This window comes from Dromiciops gliroides, chromosome 3, assembly GCF_019393635.1.
Source record: "Dromiciops gliroides isolate mDroGli1 chromosome 3, mDroGli1.pri, whole genome shotgun sequence".
In the NCBI taxonomy this organism is placed as follows: Eukaryota; Metazoa; Chordata; class Mammalia; order Microbiotheria; family Microbiotheriidae; genus Dromiciops; species Dromiciops gliroides.
In genome coordinates, this window is record NC_057863.1 from 616,228,332 (window position 1) to 616,251,391 (window position 23,060).

General features: G+C 43.3%; 1 protein-coding gene across 2 annotated transcripts in view; it reads right to left on the reverse strand.

Moving 5' to 3' along the window:
* The window catches only part of IGSF21 (immunoglobin superfamily member 21), a 416,639-nt gene that overhangs the window by 261,107 nt on the left and 132,472 nt on the right, over nt 1-23,060 (reverse strand). Inside the window, exon 2 of one of the 2 annotated variants that reach the window (XM_043996558.1) lies at nt 11,107-11,188. The exons of the other annotated variant lie outside the window; for it this stretch is intronic. The gene's annotated coding sequence lies outside the window, so the exon portion shown is untranslated. The remainder of the gene's footprint in view (nt 1-11,106; nt 11,189-23,060) is intronic. 2 annotated transcript variants of the gene reach the window in all.

The window sequence follows — 23,060 nt, forward strand, 5'->3', positions numbered from 1 at the left end:
TATTTTGCTACCAAGATTTTCCCCTCAGTGATTTCTCCTGGGACAGAAGCTAATTGAAAGGCCACAGCCTTGAAGATATGGACAGTACAGAAAGGCAATTTTCCTTTCTCTTTGCTCTGCCTGCCTCCCCCTAACCCAACTATTCCATTGCAGCTGCTGAGCTGAGAGTAAAACTGAACAAAGACACTTAGCAACTATTTAGCCCAGACTCCTCATTTTCCAGATGGAGATATTGAAGCCTGTTGCTTTCATCACACTCCCTCTGCACCTTCTTTCCCCATCAATTCATTTCTATTTAATTCAATTCAGTGCAATCAATAAGCATTTATTAAGTGCCTACTCTGTGCTATGCCCTATGGTTCACAATGGTGATACAAGGACAAAAATAGGATAGTTCCTGCCCTCCAAGAGTGTATTCTGGGGGGAGAGAAAGATGGATCTACAGAGATAACTAAATAGAAGATGTATACAAAGAATTGGGGAGGGCTACTAAAAACGGAGACAATCAGTAAAGGCTTTTTGTAGAAGAGAGTGCTAGGCATTCCAAGAGGCAGGGGCAAGGAGGGAGATTCCAGTCATTGGGGACAGCTTATGCAAAGGCATGGAAATTGCAGATGGGATGATGAATCTGAGAAGCAGCAAGTTTTAGCTGGAACATAGAGTACGTGATAGGGGCAGTAATGTGAAATCACTCTGGAAAGAGAGGTTGGTATCAGAGAAAGAGAGAGAGAGAGAGAGAGAGAGAGAGAGAGAGAGAGAGAGAGAGAGAGAGAGAGAGAGAGAAAATGGTTTTCCTGTCAAACCTCGCGATAGCTTACCTGTCATTAGGAAAGAGCTGGAATCATAGAATTTGGAACTTGAAAGGACTTTGGAATCCCATATCCTTGTTTTACACTTATGGAAACTGAGGTTCAGAGAGATGAAGTGACTCATCCGAGGTCACACAGATAGTGAGAGCAGAGCCAAGATTCAAAGGCAAGGTCCTCTGACTCTAATCCATTACATTAGATATAGAATGGCAAGACAAGATTCAAGGTTAAAGATCTGGAAGAAGGTTGAGGTATTAAATGATGGTGAGGCAATAACTGAGCAAAGTGAAGACCATGTGTGAGAGAGAGAGGGAATCCAAGGACAGGACTCCATCAAAGTCTCCTGCTACCATGCTACTCCCCTCCCCTCCACCCAAGAGAGCACCAGAAGTTTCTCCATCCATTGAGAAAGTCATAGGATGAGGAGAGAGTGACTCATTAGGCAAGCATATGAGCAGAGCCCAATTTGAGGTCTAGTTAACCCTCCTACCACCGTCCTTGGAACAACAGAGAACTACAAAAAAGAAGTGAATCTGACCAGTTAATTAGCCAGAGGCTAAAGACAGATCTGTGTTTTTTTTTTAAATCAGCATTAAATTTGCCACCAATCAGCTCCGGTGAGTGCCCCCCTCCCCCCAGCCATATCGAGAAGCCAGATCGGGAGCCGAGACGGATTCATCTTAACTAAACACTTCATTATTCTCAATGGCTCCATCACTCTCCCCCTCTATCTCTGACAGCATTTACACCACTCCCGTTAACATACATTTAGCAAAATCACAAGCGATATTTAGCAACCAGGCATCTACCCAACGAGCTGATGAAAAATAATTCTCCCATCCTGAATCTTGTCTCTTGATGCTTCCCACCCTCCTCTCTGGTCTTTGCATTCAGTAAAGAGTATGTTTAAGTAGATGGCCCTGGGCCAATCTTAGGCTTAGGCAGAGTAGATGGTGACCTATGTGGTAGGATGGTAGGGGCAGCACAAGGTCCTGCCTGCTCCCCAAATGCCTCTTCCATTGGATTGCCATGTCATTGGAGTCATTGAAAGTGAAGTCATTGATTCTAGAAGACCATTGTTAAAATGTGGACCTTTACTGGAAACATTTCTTTAATCTGAAAGTTGAATCTCTGCTAATAAAAGACTTTTATTAGCACAGATTCAACTTTCAGATTCAAGAACCATGACCTTATAAAACATTGCATCCTGATCTGGGAAGCATCCTCTAATGGATATACCCAACTGGACATGTCTAGAGTCTGCACTAGGTTATTTTTTTACATTAGTATCTTGAGCATCCATCCCTTTTTCTCCACTCACCCAACCACCAGTTGACTTTAGGCTTTCATCCCCTCTCCCCTAGGCTACAGCAAGTGTCTCCTAATTGGTCTCCTTGCTTCCTATCTCCCTTCTTCAACTCATCTCCCACAGAGCTGCCAAACTGATATTTCAAAAGCATACATCTCGCCACATCAATCTCTTTATCAAAAATTTTCAGTGGCAATGTTCTATTGCCTCCAGGATTAAATGCAAACTCCTCAACTGTAATAGAAAATATGGTAGACTGAGGCACAAGAATTCAGAGCGTAATCAGTTTATTGGTAATGGGTGAATCTGGAGATGGGCCCCTGAGCCCTGTGGGTAGTCAGTAACATTATGTCAAGATCAATAATGCCCAGCAAACAAAATAATGGATAGATTTTTATATAAGTACAATATACATATATATGCATATATATACATATATATATATATATATGCCTTTATGCACACATATAACATGCTTTGTCAGTAAGCTGAGATCCCACACGAGGGGGACAGTTTTCTTTTATGGCGTTCTGGGGAGTACAGAACAAAGAAAAGAATAAAGTAGGGGACATCATGGCATAACTGAGGCACAGGGAACAATATGGTTGTTTACAGATCTGAGGCTCTGCATGTCTGGTTGAAAGTTTAGCAATGGGGGCTAGCAACAACCCCCCTCTCCTTCCTTTCTTATGACTAAAAAGTGCTCATTGTTCCATCCACCAGCCATAATAACCCAGACTTTTGGATAGCAAACTGGACATTCTTGAAGGATAGCTTGGTGGGATAAAGACATCAGACCTGACTCCATTTCTTTCACCCACATGCTCCAGGGTTAGCAAAATTCCTTGAGGCAAGAAAAGTGGGATTTAAAAACTGAACCCATTACAGGCCAGCTGAACTCTGACCCCAGTTCAGAGACAGAGAGCCATGACTTAAGCAGTTACAGTACAGAATCAATTAATTGTAAATAGGATAGATAAATACATTATCCAGGACCGACTCCATCTCACAGCCTAGCTTTTGAGGTCCCTCAGACTGTGGCTCCCACCTACCTTCCTAGTCTCATTTCATTCACACTCCTTCATATGGTCCGTTCTGGTCAAAGTCGCTGGCTGGCTGCTTCTTGTTGATGATATTCCATTTCCTGACTCTGGACCTTTTGAATAGTAGTCTCCCATGCCCAGGATGCATTGTGTTCTTACTTTCACCTTGAATCCTTAGCTTCCTTTAGCCTACCTTCTACTCTGGGTGACCAACTGTCATTCATCTCCCCTCCCAATTGTTAGTACATTTTTCTCCTTAAAGGCATTCTATGTTTTATGTTTACTTAACTGAGGACACAGTTGTATTATGAAATGCAAAAATGCTGTATTTCTAATCAGAGGTCCTGGGTTCAAATCCTAGCTCTGCCACTTATCACCTATGTAGCCTTGGGCAAATCCTTTCCCTTCTCCATTCCTCAGTTTCCCCAACTGTAACTATCCTTCCTTCCCTAATTCTTTTTTTTTGGGGGGGGGAAGAAGGGAGGCAATCAAGGTTAAGTGACTTGCCCAGGGTCACACAGCTAAGTGTTTGAGGCTGGATTTGAACTCAGGTCCTTTTTTTTTTTTTTTTGCGTGGGGCAATGGAGGTTAAGTGACTTGCCCAGGGCCACACAGCTAGTAAGTGTCATGTGTCTGAGGCCGGATTTGAACTCAGGTACTCCTGAATCCAGGGCCGGTGCTTTATCCACTGCGCCACCTAGCTGCCCCCAGGTCCTTCTAATTACAGCTCTGGCACTCTATCCACTGTGCCACCTCACTGTCCCATTGCCTAATTCTATGGTCTCATGTTGTGTCCCTCTCTCTCTAACCCCACTATGCCCCTTCCCATTAGAATATTAATTTCCTGTGGGCAGGGATTGTTCATAGATGGTTGATGAATTGAGTGGACTTGGATTGATAGATTGTTTTGGAACTGTCCTCAAGGATATTCATGGATGTTCTATATTACAGGAATTCCAAGGGTAGAGACTAGGTTTCCCAATTTTCTAGGGGGTTCCATGAGAGCAGAAATTATTCCTTCTCTTTGTGTACCTTTTACAGAACTGGATATGGGCCCCTGAACCCAGCGGGTAGTCAGCAACATCATGTCAAGATGCCCAGCAAACAAAATAATGGATCGATTTTTAAAGAAGTATAATATACATATTTACACATCTATATATACCTTTATGTACACATAGAACATGCACATGAATAATGTGTATATACACATATAAATATACATATACCTATATATGTGTATATGCATAGGTATACACATACACACACCTCAGAGCCTCAGATCTGTAACCTATCATATTGTTCCCCACACCGCACTTGTGACGTGATGTCACCTCCCCTGTTCTGTTCTTTTTTCTGTACTTGCCTAAACCTCATAAAAGAAAACCATTCCCCTCATTTGGGGGTCAGCTTACTGAGGAAGCTAAGATCCTACATAGTGGTGATTCACACATTACCAATCTTTTTTTGTGTGTGCTTGGAATCTTTGTGTTTCAGTCTACCTTATTTATTTATCCATCACAGATTGTATTTAATCCTGGAGGCAATAAAAAGACATTGAAGATTATCCAGAACAGGAGAGTGATGTAGCATATCCTGCATGTTAGGAATTTGAATCTGACCACTGTGTGGAGGATGGATTGGAGAGGGAAGAGACTTGAGGTAGGGAAGTCATTTGTAAAGCTATTGCACCCTATAAGGCTAAGGATAGGTAGAGATAAGAGGAAAAAACCCCTGCTGTCCTTCCCATTGCTAACCTTGTGACCTTGGTTAAGTCCTTCTGTAGACCTTGGTTCCCTCCTCATCTGGAAAATGAGAGCGTTGGACTAGAAATCCCTACAGTCTCTTTCCAGCTCTTGATCCTATGACTTCCAATGACAGGGTAGTTATCATGTAGAAGTGACCCGGGCCCTTCTAGCTCTGCATCCCTGGAATCCTCTGACCTGAAGCTGGTGGGTAGTAGCATCAGTTCTCCTCTGACTAAATTGAAAACCTGGGGTTGGCCTAAAGGTGTAGGAATGACATAAATCCCCAATGTCACCCAGCTCCTGAGGACCCAGGATTTATCTGCCCTCGATAACAGGAGTTCCACGCTCCACCACTTGTGAAAGAAAAGAGGTCACCCCTATCTCATGAAGATAAATACCATATCAGGGCAGTTATGACAGCCTCACCGAGCTCCCCGCGCCATGTAATTACTATCGTAATAAATATTATTACAACAAACCAATTACTGTAACAATATCTCCTGGACAGGTACAGATGGTCGATTGAAATACTCTCTCTCTGAGCAATTCTAAGGGGTGCTTCCAAAGGTCCACTTTCTCCCTGGCAGGAACTGCAGCCAGTGGTGAGCCAGGGTCCTGGGAGTAGCCCTTTAAGAAATGAAACCCAAATGAATGGAAGAAAGGGGGCATATTGCAGGAACCCAACAGGCCAATGGGTTGGCATCAGAGATGGGCAGACAGCTTTTTTGGAGGAATCTGATGGTGGTCATTGAGTATTTCCCAGAATCCTGGCATTTCCTAGTTGGAAAGAACTTCAATGGTCATCTAACCTGTACCTGAAAACAAATCCTTACTATAACATATCAGACAAATTGCTGGAAGACATTCAATGAGAGCAAACCAGTTACCTCACTGGGCAATTCATTCCACCTTTGGACAACTCTCACTGTTAGGAAGTTTTTCCATATAGCAAACCTCAGTAATTTCCACACACTGCTCCTTGTTCTAGCCAGTAGGACCAAATAGGACAAGTGTAAGAGCTCTTCCAGTCCTTCAAATACCAGATAGCTATTGTTCCTTCCCCTCATTCTTTCTCCACTCCACTCCACCCTAAATCATGTCTTCTCTTTCCTGGGCTAAACATCCCACTTTGTTCAACTGATTCTCATATGGTATAAGGTCTTTCAATATCCTGGTTACTATCTTCTGAACCTTGTCTGGCTTAACAATTGTCCTTCCTAAAATGTGGAACCCAAAACAGGAACACAATAGGAGATGTGGTCTGACTTGAGAGGAGAGCCAAATTATTATTACCTCCTTCCTTCTCTCAATGCAGCCTTGACTTTCTTAGGGAAAGGGGAGACAGAGGGTGAAGGGAGAACATATGACACTGTTAACTCATTGACCTTGCCATTCTGTGAATGGAGGTCATTTGAAAGAAGACCCAGGCTTATTTTGCCTGAACAACTAGCTATAGTAGAAGGAAGTAGCAGAGAGTCTGAGGCCAACTTTATGGATGAAACTCCCCTAGTGGAAAGGTGATGTCTTGGGGGAGGAGGTTAGTGTGCTCATCACCACTATTCCTGGAGCTGTTCCCACGTAGAATCTGGGTGGCCACTTGCCATGCATGCTGTAGAGTGTATTTCCATTAAAGAAAGCTCAGACTAAGTGATATCTGAGGTCTGCCATCTTGTGAAACTTAACCAAGTCCTCCAGGTGAGTCCTGGAAGCTTGTAAATTCTCGATGTTTCTCCAGTGGCCCAGAAACTTTCAAGAAAGAGTAAGGAGCCCAGTGGGTAGCCAGCAACATCATGTCGAGATCAATAATGCCCAGCAAACAAAATAATGGAGAGAGTAAGGGAGCCATTCATCTTTTAGGTAAGATTAGGGTTCAAAGATTGAAACAGTTGATGGTACCATGTAGCCCTTCATTGGTTGGAATTCAGGAGCTGACCCAATTGAAACCCTCAGGTGGACTAGCCTTCAAGCACAGTCACTGATGGCAGACCCTGACCAAAAAGGTCTGGCTGCAGAATTTCCCTTGTGAGCCAGCGGCATTGATGGAGGACTGGAGTGGGAACCCGTGCTTCCTCTCAACCTGTATGCTTAACCCCATCATCCTTTGGCTGCTCACACATCAAGCCCATGCTGGCTTAACATCTGATGCCTCTGCTGGGAGAGGATCCGGCCCCTTTCATTTAACCAACTTCCCTGCCCCTGACCTCACAACCCTTCCTGAAATATTCCCCCTCTGTGATCTTTAGCCAGCTAATCAAATTCTTCACTGTCAGAAGCGATCCATGCTCAAAGGACTCATGGTATTAATGTATTATTCATGATCTATGTATTATTTATCATTAGTTTGTTTATTTATTATTAATTTGTGTTTCATTATTGATAATCATGTGGTTATACTATTAATAATAAGATCTGGTAACCCCAGGCAGTAATAGAATCTTTATGAATAGAGACCTTGGAAGAGCTGCAAATATACCAATCCAGGAGCCAAGAGATCTGGGTTCTAGTGCTGGGCTCTGCCACTGCTGAGCTATAGACAAGCCACTTCCCCCTGTTGGGGCTCATTTTCAAATGCTATTAAATGAGAAAAACAGACAAGATGATCTTGAGGTCTTTATCAACTAAGACATCGTGTACTTTAAGGTTTCTTCCAGCAAGAAGGCATTTTGTGTTCCAAACTCCCTCCCAGTTCTGACTTTCTGTGTTCTAAGACTTCCCTCAGCTCTGACAGTCTGTGTTCTAAGTAAGGCCCCTCCCAGTTCTTACATTCTCTGTTCTAAGACCCTTCCCACCTCCAACATTCTGTGTTCTAAGGGCTTTTCTAGTTCTATCATTTGCTGTTCTAAGAGTTCTGCCAGCTCTTACATTCTGTGTTCTAATGGCCCTCCCAGCTCTGACATTCCATGTTCTAATGGCTCTCCCAGCTCTGACATTCTGTAATCTAAGGGCCCTCCCAGCTCTGACATTCTGTGTTCTAAGGACCCTCCCAGCTCTGACATTCTTTGTTCTAAGGGTTCTCTCAGCTCTTACATTCTGTGTTCTAATAGCCCTCATAGCTCTGACATTCTATAATCTGTGATCTGTACAATGCTTCTCAGGTGTCTGGTGGTTATTTTGGTTCTCCTGTTATACCCAGGAAAAGCTAATTCTGGGATAGGGAAAGACTAGCTGTGAGCTGATATTAGAAAAGGCCCTATGTCAGGAAAACATGGGACAGGTTGGAGAAGTGATATGTGTCTGTTTCAAAGACTTTTTTCTTCTCTTTTCATTTTTCTCCCCTCCCCTCTCTTTCTCTCCCTTTCTCTTACCCTCCCCCCCCCCGAGATTTGGTATCCCTACATTACCCCTCAATGTGCAATTTTTATACTGGGCACTGCACTAAATGCTTTTACGAACACTGTTTCATTTGACCCTCACAACAATCTTGAGGTCAACACTATTATTATCCTCATTTTTCAATAGAGGAAACTGAGGAAAACAGGTTAAATGACTTTCCTAGGGTTACACAGTTACTAAGTGTCTGAAACCATATTTGAACCCAGGCCTTCTTGCCTCCAGGTCCAGTGCTCTATCCACTCTGTCACCTAGATGGGCTCGAGGACATTTGAGGTCACTTCCAATTCTGGGGCCCTGTGATTTGTACAGGGATTAAAATTTTTGTAAGGGCAGCTACATGGAACAGTGGATAGAGTGCCTGACCTAGAGTCAGGAAGATCTGAATTTAAATCTGGCTTCAGACACTTACTAGCTGTGTGACCCTGGGTAAGTCACTTTACCCGGTTAGCCTCAGTTTCCTCATCTGTAAAATGAGCTGGAGGAGGAAATGCTAAACCACGCCAGTATCTTTGCCAAGAAAACCCCAAATGGAGGCACAGAGAGTCAGACATACCTAAAAATGGCTAAACAATAAAAATAATTTTTGTATCACCAGGTCATTTCAGCTTCCAAAGAAAAGCTAAGACTATGTATAAGAAGAGGGAAGGAAAAGCGTATTAGGAACCCTTACCTGTTTTCCTTCCCAATCCAGCTGAAGAAACTGCTCCTTCCTCTTCAGGATGAACCTCCTGCCCCCCTAAATCCTGCAACTCCCTGTGTTCAAGTGAACAACAGAGCAGAAGGTATAACTGTGCACAGCTCCCTGAGACCTGGGGCTGTTGCTGTCACAGACAGAAGGTGCTCCATGGGAGGCAGCCTCCAAGAGCTTAAGCCTCCCAACTGGTCGAGTCGCTTTTGACCTCTCTAGTCGTCATCACCTCTTGCCTGGATTATTGCAGCTGCTACCGAATTTGTCTCTTTGATGACAAGTCTCTTCCTTCCAACCTCTGGCCTCCACCTAGCCATCAAAATAATCTTCTTTATGCAAGCAAGTCATTCCCTCCTCCAGAAGAGTCAATAGCTCCCTAGTGCTTCCAGGATAAAGTCTAAATGTGGGTCTGGCATTTAAAGACCTTGGGGCTGGCTCTGCCTCCCACTTTTAGAGGTATTTCAGTTTACTCACCTTCACATATTTGACATTCTAGACAAAAAGGGCTACTTTCCATGCCCCAAACCCAAGGCTACATTGGGGTCTCAGGCACTGTCTCTTGTTAATGACAGCCCACAGACAATAAACAGTTATGAAGTGCCTACTATGTGTAAGGTGCTGTAGTTAGTGTCAGAGATACAAAGAGAGGCAGAAAAACAGCCCCTGCTATCAGGGAGCTTACAGTCTAATTGTCCTGCCCTCATGCTGTTGTAGTCACACATTTCCCTACCTTCTATTGCTTTCTGCATCTCCACCCACAGACAGACTTCAGGAGATTCAGAATAAGCTCAGAATTACCAATCCACTTTCCAAACATTGCCTCATGTGACTAAATGGGGCTAAAATAGGTGAAATGGGGAACACTGCATGGGGGCAGGAAGACTCGAGAAACCCCAGGGGAAAGACAGGAATGTGTTTCGGGGACTGCATGTTGTAACAAAATATCTCTATCACACACCATTAGTACTGGAAGGGACCTTAGGAAAAAAAAAAACTTGAGAGCTAGAAGGGACTTTGGAATATAAAATGTCAGTTGTTCAAAGGAACTTTAGAGTATAGAATGTCAGAGCTGGGAGGGCCTTTAGAACACAGAAGTTCAGAGCTGGGAGGCATCTTAGAACACAGGGTGTCAAAGTTGGGAGGGCCCTTAGAACACAGAATGTCAGAGTTGGGAAGGATCTTGGAACATCAACTGTCTTAGAAAGGACTTTACAGTAGGAAGTCAGAGCTAGAAGGAATCTTTGAACTTCTGTTAGAGCTGGGAGGGTCCTTAGTGATCATCTTCACTAAACTCTCATTTTACAGATAGGTTGCAGAACTTGACCAATGTTAACATCCATATCTCTGAGTTGATAGCTAAGCCTGTACTGAAACACAGGTTCCCTAACTCCTGGTCCTATTTTCTTTCTACTCCACTGACTTGTGTCTCAGTGTACAGTAAAAACCCAACATATTCATGATAAGGGGAGGGGAGTATGAAGAGGGCAGTTTGACTTAATGTAAAAATTGAATTATAGATTATGGAATGTTATAGAATAATTTTTAAAGAAACACAATTATTGCTCGACACACACAGCATAAACTAAGATATAAACAGGGACTAATAAGTAAAACGAGGCAAGTTAATGAAAAAATTACAATTCACAATAGGCTTCCATTAAATAATAATGTCTCATAAACACCAAAGTCCTTTTGCATGCAAGAATTAATTGCTAGACCCAGAAGCTGGGTCTAGGTACAATGAGGAATCTTTATTATTGTAAAGGTTTATTGTTTCTCTGTTTTTCTCTTCTCTAGCCTCTCTCCCCCTCCAAAATTCCCAATCTCCTGGTATTAGATATCATTTCCCCCTTACAGATTTTCAGGGAATCCAGTTGTTACTTAATAAGAATCCCATGTCCTTTGTCTTAAGGACTTCAAGTGACTGGGGTCTGATTTAATGAGGCTTTACTATACAATTTTATTTCATTAAGTCAACTCGTTTTCCTGCATTCATAATTTATAGATTGACAAACTACAGAGCCAGCATGTTTTATGAAACTAGCACCCTCTGATTTAAAGAATATTTGAGTTAGGGAAGATGGCAGGACTTAGTAGGTTATGTGTAATTCTGAAGACTCACCAAGAGAGATTCTAAATATCCAGAATAAAAAAGGAGGGAATAAATTAGAATTACCTTAGAATTCCCAAACCTCTTTCCAGATATTAACTCATGTGACAGTGGGCTGAATGAGGAACACCCGATAGGTTGGGAAGGCCTGGGGAAAGTAAGAAAAGATAGGGATGTAATTCAGGGAGAGGACAGTATAGGGACTTATCTAAATCACAAACTGTTAGGGCTGGAAGGGATCCTAGACAAGTTTTAGATCTGTTATATTATCTTCCTCAATCCTGGGAAATCCAGTCTAATGTATACCTTTGCCATCCTTCTCCTTGACCTTTGGAATTTTTTTTTCCTGTGCTGAGAGAGAACCATGAATCCACACTTTTGAATATTCCCTAAGAGCCTGACTAGCATCTAAAATGGGGAAAAAAGAGTATCTGTTTTTAACATCTTCATTACTAAAGGCTTTCAACTTAATCTACTGGTAGGGGGTCTTGTCTATAGGAACCCAGCTTTGATTCTCAGATGAAAGTCAATGAAATAACCAGATTCCATTTACAAAAATCTACTTTGCCGCCAAGTTTGCTAGAACTTAGAAGGCAAAACCAAGCCCCCAGAGTTGCTGATTTTGAGCCTCTCTCTCCCTCTCTTTCTTCCCCTACACTCCGCCCTCTCCCTACCCACTAATCTCTTCGCTTGCTCGACAGGAGAGGCAATCTGGCCTTCATATTAATACTTTATTAAATGTACACGTCCCTAAAGATAAACATCAGCCTATTACCGTCTCTCCGTTATAGAGTGCCTGCTTGTCACCGGACAGCTATTTGGTCCTAGTTCGTTTTTCCATCTAACTCCTTTCTGCCGAAGGGCAAGGAACAGATTGAAGATACATTATTGAATGGAGGGGTTGGGGAGGGAGAAAAGTAGAGGCGTTGGGAGGGGGGAGGATGGGGAGAGGAAGCAGGTTTCATTTTATTTCTTGTTGTTCACAGGCTTAATTCTGCTTGTTCTCTGGGAGCTGGAAATGCCTGATGTCTCTGGAGACCTGGTGCAGGAGGCCAGTTTTCCACAGAGGCTGAGGGGCTTGAGTTTGTGTTTGTAGGTAATAATGTGATACTGAGCAGCTGGCCAGGCTGCTGGGGAAATGGCATTCTGGGGGCAGGCTGAGGAAGCAGGGACCCCTCCTCCCAGGCTCTGGGGACACATCAGCTTTGAATCATTCTGAGGAGAGCAGCAGCCCTGGGCTGACCCAAGGGGAGGCAGAGTGGTGAAGCATCATAATCCTTTAGGATTTGGGGCCCTCATATTTTAATGGAGTACGAGCTTCCTAGGGCTTGGGTCAGGGATTGAACCTGTGATTCCAATGGTATATGAATGAATGAAAAAAATTATTCATCCCTTATGCCAACATTCAAAGCCTTTCATGACCTAACCCCAATTTTCCTCTCTCCAATTTCATCTGGGCTTCCCCCACAATGTGAAGCCTTTGGAGACCAGGGCAATTTTATTTTCCTTCCCCAACTAAATTTTTCTATCCAGAAGTTTCTTTATAATAATAATAATAATAATAGTAATTTACACAAAGTAATTTACAGTATGGCGCAGAGGCTAGGCTGTTGGTCTTGGAGTAAGGAAGAGCCAGGTTCAAATCAGGCCTCTGATATTACCAGAGGTGTGACTGTACAGGCCCCTTAGCCTCTTAATAATAGCTAACATTTTGTTAGCTATTTCTCATGTGAACCTTACAACAACCTTGGGAGGCAGGTTCTGTCATTATCCCCATTTTATAAATGAGGAAACTGAGACAATGAGGTTCTGTGACTTGTCCATATAGCTAATAAGTGACTGAAGCTGAATTTGAATTCAGGTTTTCCTGACTCCAGGCCCAGCATTCTATCGACTATGCCACCTAAATGCTTCTTAGCCTCAGACAACTTGCTAGGATTTGTCTGGTGAGTCACAGATGGGTTGCAATTTGCAATCTGTGATCCTCTTTGATGGAGAGGGTTCCCTATGCTGATGGAATCACCGAGTCTTCTTTTAATCATGTAATAAGAGGCTGACACAGCATGGCACAATGCATAGGATATTCTCTCTGGAGTCATACGACCTGAGTTCCAGTCTCACTTCTGACACTATCTGTGTGACTTTGGGCAAATCACTTAAATCCCTAGACCTCGGTTTCCCCATCTGTAAAATGAAGGGGCTAGATTAAATAGCCTCTGAGATCCTTTCTAAGATAGATATAGATCATATAATCCTAAGAAACCAGACAGCATTAAATTACATCCCCTTGAGGACCCTGTAAGAAAGTAGTGTGGGCATCACTTTCCCATTTGACAGATAATGTAACCAAGGTTAAAACACTCGTGATCATAGAACACTGGAGCTGCAAGGGACCTTTGACCATCCTCCCATTGTCTAGAAGATCACAGAATCTTAAAGTTAGAAGGAACCTCAGTGACCTGTCAACCCATACCCCACCCCGCATCCCCAATCAATTATCAAAATGCATTTATGGGGCAGCTAGGTGGCAGTGGGTAAGAGCACCGGCCCTGGAGTCAGGAGTACCTGAGTTCAAATCCGGCCTCAGACACTTAACACTTACTAGCTGTGTGACCCTGGGCAAGTCACTTAACCCCAATTGCCTCACTAAAAAAAAAAAAAAAAAATTTAAAATGCATTTATTAGCATCTCCTATGTACTAGGGATTGTGACCTTAGACAGGGGAGGCAGTTTGGGCCCTAGTGCACTGTCCAAGGTCATTCAGCACATTAGCAGGAGAACTGGAAATAGAACACACAGTTCCCTACTCGTATCCTTCTTGAAGATTTGGTCATTTGTATTGCTCTCTGCTGGACTGTCTCCCAGTTCTCAATTAATAAGTTTATTTTCTGGATTGTCTCCCTATGTCTTGGTTCTTAGTGGTATGACTAAGTTAGCTCTGGAGCCCAGAAACAGAAGCCCCAGGGGGTTAGATTCCCAGCACCTGCTGGGGCTCCATTTCCTCACCAATGTGATGAACCTCCTGGAAGGAGTGATCACATCTCTCACATATTTTGAATATGTGGAGGGCTATAATAGGCTTATAAAAATATGGGTGTTTACAACCTTATTCTCATTATGGGGAAATTGACATTAGGAAAGTACATGATAAAAATCTTATGTACTTTGCAGAATGTAAATAGAATTTAAAGTGACACTGTCAGATAGCAGGCAGAGCAGGAAGAGTGAAGGTAGAAACCAGGGAGGTTCCCAAATGGGTTTTTCCAAATGCTTGGTTTTAGTCTTGGACCCCATTAGGTACTTTCAAAGAGACCAGAATGGATGGGTGAAGATGTGGTGGAATTAATATCTAGCTTACTTGCAATTAGTTTTTGTGGGGTTTTTTTGTTTTTTGTTTTTTGGTGAGGCAATTGGGGTTGAGTGACTTGCCTAGGGCCACACAACTAGTACGTGTTATGTGTTTGAGGCCGGATTTGAACTCAGGTCCTCCTGAATCCAGGGCCTGTGCTCTATCCACTGCGCCACCTAGCTGCCCCTGCAATTAGTTTTAATCAAGATTCATGGACCAAAAAATTAGCCTTCCTTACGGAGTGTAAAAATGACAGTCATACACTTCTGGATTTCCTGGGTAGGGTTTATAGGATCATACAATTGAGAGCTAGTGGGGATCTCAAGGATCATCTAATCCAACCCTCTCATTTTCCAGATGAAGAAATTGAAGTCCAGGGAGTGAAAACAATTTACCAGAAGGCACACAAGCAGTAAGGAGCAAGACCATAATTTGAACCCAGGTCTGTTGACTTCAAATCTGGTGTTCCTTTTACTAGTCCCATGCTACTTCCACTGGGTGATTGTCACTATGAGTAAAATCACAGAGTTGAAGAGACCTTAGAGATCTCATAGTTCAACCCAGTCATTCTCCAAAGGAGGGAACTGAAGTTTAGAGAAGAGCAAGTGGTTTGCCTGAGGTAACAAAGCAAGTTAGTGGCCTTGGACCCAGGTCCCCTGATCCTCAGTCCTGAGCCCTTTGTACATCAAAAGGAGACTGCTGAAGTCAGCTTGTTGGAGCTATCCTCAAGAACTGAAATCTCTCTCTCTCTCTCTCTCTCTCTCTCTCTCTCTCTCTCTCTCTCTCTCTCTCTCTCTCACACACACACACACACACACACACGCACTCTTGTAGGAGGTAGCCACTTGCTTTAGGTAAGTCATCGATCTTGGTTTGGTTTAGTGATTCCTGTGACTCTGCTCTTGTTGGGGAAATGTGAATTCTGCTTCCTCTCTGTGGCCTGGGGAAGAATCAGAGGAAGGAGCATTATTTCTGCCTATGAAGAGAGAAAGCAAAAAATGTCAGGTCACTTTGGAGCCCAGGTCAAGTGACGTTCCTCCTCTGGTCTTCAGCTTTGTCTTTTGTAAATAAGGGATTAGACAGAAATGATCTCTAAGGCCCTTCACCTTGATCAACAGTAAAACAAATAGGTTTCCAGTCTCTTGCTATTTAGGGGATGTTGCTTACATGGAATATTTCCACTAAGGCAAGGAAGCATCTTCTTCTGGATTCTGACATGCCAATGATCTCCATTAATAACAACTCAACTTTCTACAGTCTTTAAAAAGCATAAATAAACATTTATTAGACAGCTACCATGTGCCAGTAGCTGTCCTTGGTGCTAGAGATACAAGACAAAAATTAATCCTTTCTTGCCTTCAAAGGGCTTATATTGTAATTAGGGGGCGGGAAGGCAGCTTGTTACACAGATAAGAAAACATATACAAAATAAGTTAAAAGTAATTTTGTCTTGAAGGAGAATCCACTATCAACTGGGGGAAGTATAACACATGAGCCAGTACTTGAAAGGAATTAAGGATTCTAAAAGGAAAGGGAGAGAAGATTCTAGGCATGGGAACAGACAGGGGAATGGGGGGGGGTGCTTTCCTCACAATAAATAAACTAACTATCATTATCTACATCTTAGAAATAGGCAAACTAAGGTTGAGAAATTAAATGACTTGCCTACAGTTATTACAAGTAGACCCATCAAATGTTAGTCCTGGAGGAACAACACCAACAAAACATTTATATCAGGCTTACAATGTGCCAGGTACTATGCTAAGAACTTAACAATGACTACATCACTTGATCCTCACAATGATCTTGAGAGGTAGGTGCTATCACTAGCCCATTTTTTTAAAGATAAAGAAACTGAGGCAAACAGTGACTTGGTCAGGGTCACACAGCTAGTGTGACTCTGTATGAGGCCAGATCTGAACTCAGATCTTCCTGACTCCATATCCAGCATTTTGTCTAGTGTGCCACCAAGATGACTCTATGCTTTAGCTGCCTTTGTGGAAGAGCTAGTGGATTAGAACTGGAGGGCACCTTAGAAATTTTTTAGATAAGCTCTCACATTGTACAGATGAGGAACAAAGGTCCCAAGACAGGACCTGACTTGGCCAAGGTAAGTGTAGTACAGTAAGTGGGAAGTAAGTAGAAGAGGTTGAGAATTGAACCTAGGTCCCTTGACTTCCAAGTCATGGTTTCATCTATACCATACTGACCCTACAGCTAGCCCCCAAACCTTCATTTTATGGTATGGAAACTGAGTCTTAGAGTAAAAGGGAGACTTGTGCAAGGTTACATAGGTAATGAATGTTGGAAGAAGGATTTAAATCCAGGCCTCCTGAACATGAGGCCACCATACCACATCACATCCTCTTGGGCCTGTTCACACAGACCAGCCCCTTCTGAGCAATCATCACCCTGGAGTGTCCAACCCCTCCTCCCCACTGGCTGATTGAGGAAACAGCAAAAGACTACCTCTGACAATTTCAGAGGGTTTGACTGAAGTATGTGGCCTCAGGAGATGTGGTATTTGATAGACATACTAGAAAATGCTCAGGTTGGATCAAGCAGACCCTTCACACAGATGGGGGCTCATCCTCTGTCTCTTGGAAGTCCCCTTGGCCTCTGGATCCCTGAGCCTCATTGGCACAGTGGTTCGGATTATTATATTGTTTGTGAATGAATGCAAAATAATTTATTCCAGCATGGTAGAGCTGAAGAAGAGTGAGGGCTTTATCTGGAAGCAATGAGGGGTGGGGGAAGCCAGGCTCCCGATAAAACTTTGCCCATTTGTTAACATGTGTTCAAAGCAGAGATTACAAGTCTGCAGGAGCAGACAATGGAGGCGATTAAATAAAGAAGGCAGCAGGGCCACAATTGCCAGAGGTGAGAGATAAAATAGGAGACAGGGAGGGGAAGGAGGAAAGCAAACAGGAGAGGTGGGAGGGAAGGGGGGAGGGAATCGCTTTTCTCCTCCCCCCTCCTTCCTCTATTACAACAACAATAATGATGCCAAGATAAGATGTTTTTCCTTTGAGGAAACAGAATCCTTTGGACTCATGGGAATTTAAAACATAAAATGTCAGAAAAGGGAATGTAGAGCTGGGAGGGGCCTTAGAACCCAGAGTGTCAGAGCTGGGAGGGGCCTTAGAACCCAGAGTGTCAGAGCTGGGAGGGGTCTTAGAACCCAGAATGTCACAGCTAGGAGAGGCCTTAGAACACAGAATGTTAGAGCTGGGAGGGCCCTTAGAACATAGAATGTTAGAGCTGGGAGGGCCCTTAGAACACAGAATGTTAGAGCTGGGAGGGCCCTTAGAACACAGAATGTTAGAGCTGGGAGGGGCCTTAGAACACAGAATGTGGAATCTGGAAGGGACCTAAAGAATTATCTAGTCTAAGCTACTAAATTTACAAGGGAGGAAACTGAGTCTCAAAGAAAGCAAGTGTCTTGCCTTAGCACAGTTGCTTTCCATCCCTTAAAGGAGCAAGAGAAGCCAGTATTGAGTTGAATTTTAACTGACATAACTCAGATTTTGCATGTCTTCTTTGGTGGAGCTATGGCCTTGATGCACTGGGTACCATGAAGATGGATGGGAAGTGGACCTCATTTGCCCTGAGCATTCAGGCTACTTTGATGACATCCTAGCTTATCCAAGCAAAAATTGGAGATGGTTCACTTTGTGAATTCATTCTGAAGCCTCCCTCCAACCTTGGAATTCACATAACGGAAATCCCCTCTACCTCTTCAGACCTTCCCTTTGATGAGGTGGCTCTTTACAGAAGCAAGAACAGAACCTCCATTTAAAGAATGCACTTAGGTCATTGATGTTCCATTCCTCTCCAGGCTGTACTCTGGAATTCCTCCACCATGCACCAATTTTGGGTATCTTTGTCATCTCCCCCCCACCATACTTTTCAACTTAATTTCATGGGTTGTTTTCTCCTATTGGAATATAAGGTTTATAAGGGCCACCTGTATTTGTATTCTTAGCACTTAGCACAGTGCCTAGCATACAGTAAGTGCTTAATAAATTCTTATTGACTGACTGATTGAATGCCAAGGCTGGAAGAAAAATCCACTCTCAGATGTGAACTTCAGGTATCCTGGAGAATCTCCAGTTCAGAAATATCTGAGGGGCTGATTTCTCCTACTTTTCTATACAGAAATAAGAAGTGACCAAACTAAAAGTCAGAGCAATTCAGGAATCCAGGCATCCTGGCACCCATTCTACTCTGTCAATACTTTCATAATTATATCTGATTTAATCATTGTTCCATACTGCATTTTTATTTGCTACAACAGCTCTGGGGCAGAGGAAGGGAGGGGGAGAAGGGAGTGACAGAGGGAGAGAGTAATGAGACCAATTCTTTGGATCTTACTGGTAGAGGAAAGGTAGAACTAGACTTCCTGAGGTCTGGTGGTAGAATTAAGTAGGGGTATGAGCCATTAGACACTCTGTTCCCATGTTCTAGTCTCCTCAGAGACCTTTGATGCCCTTCTTGGCACAAGATATTCCACTCTCATAAGAAAGCAAAACAGTAAAGTAGTAGCCAGGTTGATTGGGGAAGAGGGATTTTGGTTAATCAAATATTCTAGTTAACAATGGAAAAACTGGAAGGCACTAAAGAACCTAGAATGTTAGAACTAGGAAGAATCTTAGAATACAGGATGTCAGAACTGGGAGGGTCCTTAGAACAGAGCACGTTAGAGCTGGGAGAGCCCTTAGAAAACAGGATGTCAGAGCTGGGAGGGCCCTTAGAACACAGGATGTCAGAGTTGGGAGGACCCTTAGAACACAGGATGTCAGAGCTGGGAGGAACCTTAGAACAAAGAATGGCAGAACTAGGAGGGCCCTTAGGACACAGAATGGCAGAACTGGGAGACTCCTCCTCCCTTCCTCTGCCTCTTAGGACACAGAGTGGCAAAGCTGGAGGGCCCTTAGAACAGGGAAGGGCAGAGATCTGCCAATTCAGAGTGGATCATGAAGTAAAGTGTTATATGACATACTATAATTATCTTCATATAACCAATGGGGATCCCAGGACCATAGAGGTTAAGTGACTTCTCTGAGGTCACAGGGTAGACCAGGTCTTGTACACAAATGAGGAGCTGCACTGTCAGCTTTCCAGGCCTCCTGGAGTTTCAGTACCTCCCTCATCTTTGTGACACCCTCCCATGCCCTTGGAACTGCTCTGAATGGACGACCTGAAAGGGCTGGCTCTTCCAAGCTGGGGGTGTCCCATCCTTGAGCTAGGGCTCTTCTCAGACCTACCTGAAATCTGGTTCTACTTTTCAGGGTGGGATTGGCCTCCTTGGTCCCATATAGCAAGTTGCCTACCCATGACCTTGGGAAGGGACGGCAGGGTTTTTTAGCAATCCAAACACACTCGCCTTCCCCATAGTAGACGCTCGAGTGCTGAGTGATTTGTATGCTCTGAGCACGTCACCTCTTTCAGGAGGGAGAGAGGCTGCCTGAAAAGTCATTTTTCAACGTTTGACACAAAGTCTCTTTCGCTCTCTTGCAAAGCCAGATAACTATCAGCAGTCAGAGCGATTAGAAAAAATATATACATTGTAGCTAGAAGGAGGGGAGGGAGGGAGGGGAAGTCATCCTGTCCAGTTCCCCTCACTCATCAGGACAGGAGAGACCAAGGAGGCTCCCTCACTGGGCTCTGGAGGATGACAGTTACCACTGGAAACACCTGGCCATTGGTTTGCAGGTGCTAGGAGCTTAGAACAGGACATGGAATGTCAGGGTTGTGAAGGATCTTAGAGCATAAAAATGTCAGGATGGAAAAGACTTTAAAACATTGAATGTCAGAATGGAGAGGGGCTTAAAATGAAGAATGTTAGAGCTAAGAGGGCCTTTAGAACAAAGAGTGTCAGAGTGGGGAGGGACCTTAGCACACAGAGTGTTGGTGCTGGGCCGGTCCTTAGAACAAGGGATGTCAGAGCTGGGAGAGTCCTTAGAACATAGGAAGTTAGAGCTGGGAGGGCCCTTAGAACACAGGATGTCAGAGCTGGGAGGAGTCTTAGAACACAGAAAGTCAGAGCTGGGAGTGTGGCCTTTAGAGTTCATTGTCATCACAAAGAAGATAATACCGAGTCCCCATCTGTGTGGGGTGCTGACATGAGTATTGTACAGTGAGAATTTCAGACGGAGCCAGAGCCCTCAGGGAGCTTACACTTCAGAGAATCATAGAATGTACAAAAAAAGTAAGAGGCCACAGAGATAATCTACATCCTCATTGTATGGAGGAGGAGGAAACTAAGGGACGGGGGAGGGGGGTGTCAATGACTTACCTATGGTCACAAAATGGGCAGTAGCTGAGCTGAGCTGAGCAGGATGTTTGCATCCTCGCAGGAACTTGCATGAAGGGTCAGGGCCTTCCCTAAAGGTGCCCAGTAACTGAGATCAATACTCGGGCTGAGTTTGTTGGTGGCATCTCCAGGAGGCATATAGCTGTATATGTGGTGTGGTGACAGAGAGCAGGGGTATGAGATCTGAGTGGGAACTCCTTGAGGACAGGATCTCTCTCTGTCTCTCTGTGTCTCTATCTCATTCTGTCAGTCTCTGTCTCTCTGTCTCTCCCTGTCTCTGTCTCTCTATGTATGTATCTATGTGTATATATATATATATATATATATATATATATATATATATATATATATATATATATATAATTTTTCATATATTCCTAGAATTTAGCACCATGCCTGGCACATGGTAAATATTTAATACTTGCTGAAAGACTGGTTAGTTGAGATGGACATTAGGTAACACTACCAGGTAGTACCAGAAGAAAAAACAAACTGAACTAAACCTCAAACAGTTCCTGCAGTAGAAAGAGGCCTGAGAGCAGAGGCTCTGGGTTAAACTTTTCACTCTGACACTGACTCACTATGTGAGTGTGGAGCAATTGCTTCCTAATCTGTGAAATGGAGATTATACCCAAGCCTCTCTGGGCTGTGTATGTGTGTGGGGGAGAAGTAACTACATCAGCCTATTCCTGAGAGAAGCTGAGAGAGGAGGAAGATGAATAAGCTGAGGGCAGGAGCAGGGTATAGGAGAGACAAGAGCCCAGCCAGGTGGTCAGAAGGAATAATTGTGAAATCTACCAGAGAAACAGAATCTGGCTAACTCAGGTATGGGGCAAAGACCAGTGGTGAGAAGGGAAAGGGGCTAACACACCTAGGTATCTCCTAGACAGAGTCCCACATGCCCCTCTGCTACCAGCATCCATAGGTTTTCCAGCTGCCCTCTTGAAAAACACAATATAACATAATGTGATACACCATGATATGACAGTACACTATTAAATATAATATATATTAATATATGTAAGCATTTTTCAAATAACATAATATAATTTTTTTCTGGTTTTGCTGTATACTTAGCACACTGCTAAGCAATAGGGAAAAGCAAAGTTTAGATAATAAGTTAACTTACATATAGCACTTTAGGATTTATAAAACTTTCATGTTTTACATAGATAGATAGATAGATAGATAGATAGATAGATAGATAGATAGATAGATAGATAGATAGATAGATGTAAACATATGTGTGTATTTTCTCATTAGTCCTCACAGCAACCCTGTTAGGTAGTTGTCATTATTACTCCCATTTTACTGATGGGGAAATTGAGGCTGAGAGGTGAAGTGACCTTGGGCAGGGTTACATAGCTAGTAACTGTCTGAGGCAGGGTCTGACCTCTGGTCTACTTCACTATAAGTCCAGTACTTTATTCTGGGGCTTCTTGAAGTTTTTCCACTCATGATCTCTTTTTCCCTGAGAAATTTTTGCATGACACCAGGTATATAGGTATATAAAATGGGTATCCAGAACCTTTGACTGTGATCAAATATTTCACAATCCCCCACATTCAATTACATGACCTCATATGTGAATGTGGGGTCACAACCCACAGTTTAAGAAAGCTTTTCTCTATTCCATACCCCACCTGAGATAAGACTGCCCTCATTCCCATGGGACTCACAATCTAGTAGAAGGGATAGGATAAGTAAAGGGGCAACTCTAATGTACCACATTAGAAGTTGAGGGCATCAGAGTTGGGAAGCAAATTGCTGTGAGATCTGAGGATCTTTAACAAGACTAAGGGGTGGGCTAGAGTCAGGGAATTAGGATCAACTTCCTGAAAGAGATAACATTTTCATTAAGCATTAAAGGATGCATTGAGATTTGGAAGACCAAGAGGGGGAGAAAGGATATTCTGGCCACACATCATCTAATTTAAAATCTGTGGCATTCAGTTTCCCAATCTTCAGATTGGACACAAATGTGATCCTGAGTCATAGGATTTACATTGGACAACACATGACCAGAGGGATCTCATTTTGCAGATGAGGAAACTGAGACCCAGAGAGAAAGAGATTTTCTTAAAACCATTCAGGTACTAAATAACAACACCTCACCTTTCTTTCTTCCTTCCTTCCTTCCTTCCTTCCTTCCTTCCTTCCTTCCTTCCTTCCTTCCTTCCTTCCTTCCTTCCTTCCTTCCTTCTCGCTCTCTCTCTTTCCTTTTGTTTTTAAGTGAGGCAATTGGGGTTAAGTGACTTGCCCGGGTCACACAGCTAGAAAGCGTTAAGTGTCTGAGGCTGGATTTGAACTCAGGTCCTCCTGAATCCAGGGCTGTTGCTTTATCCACTGCGCCAC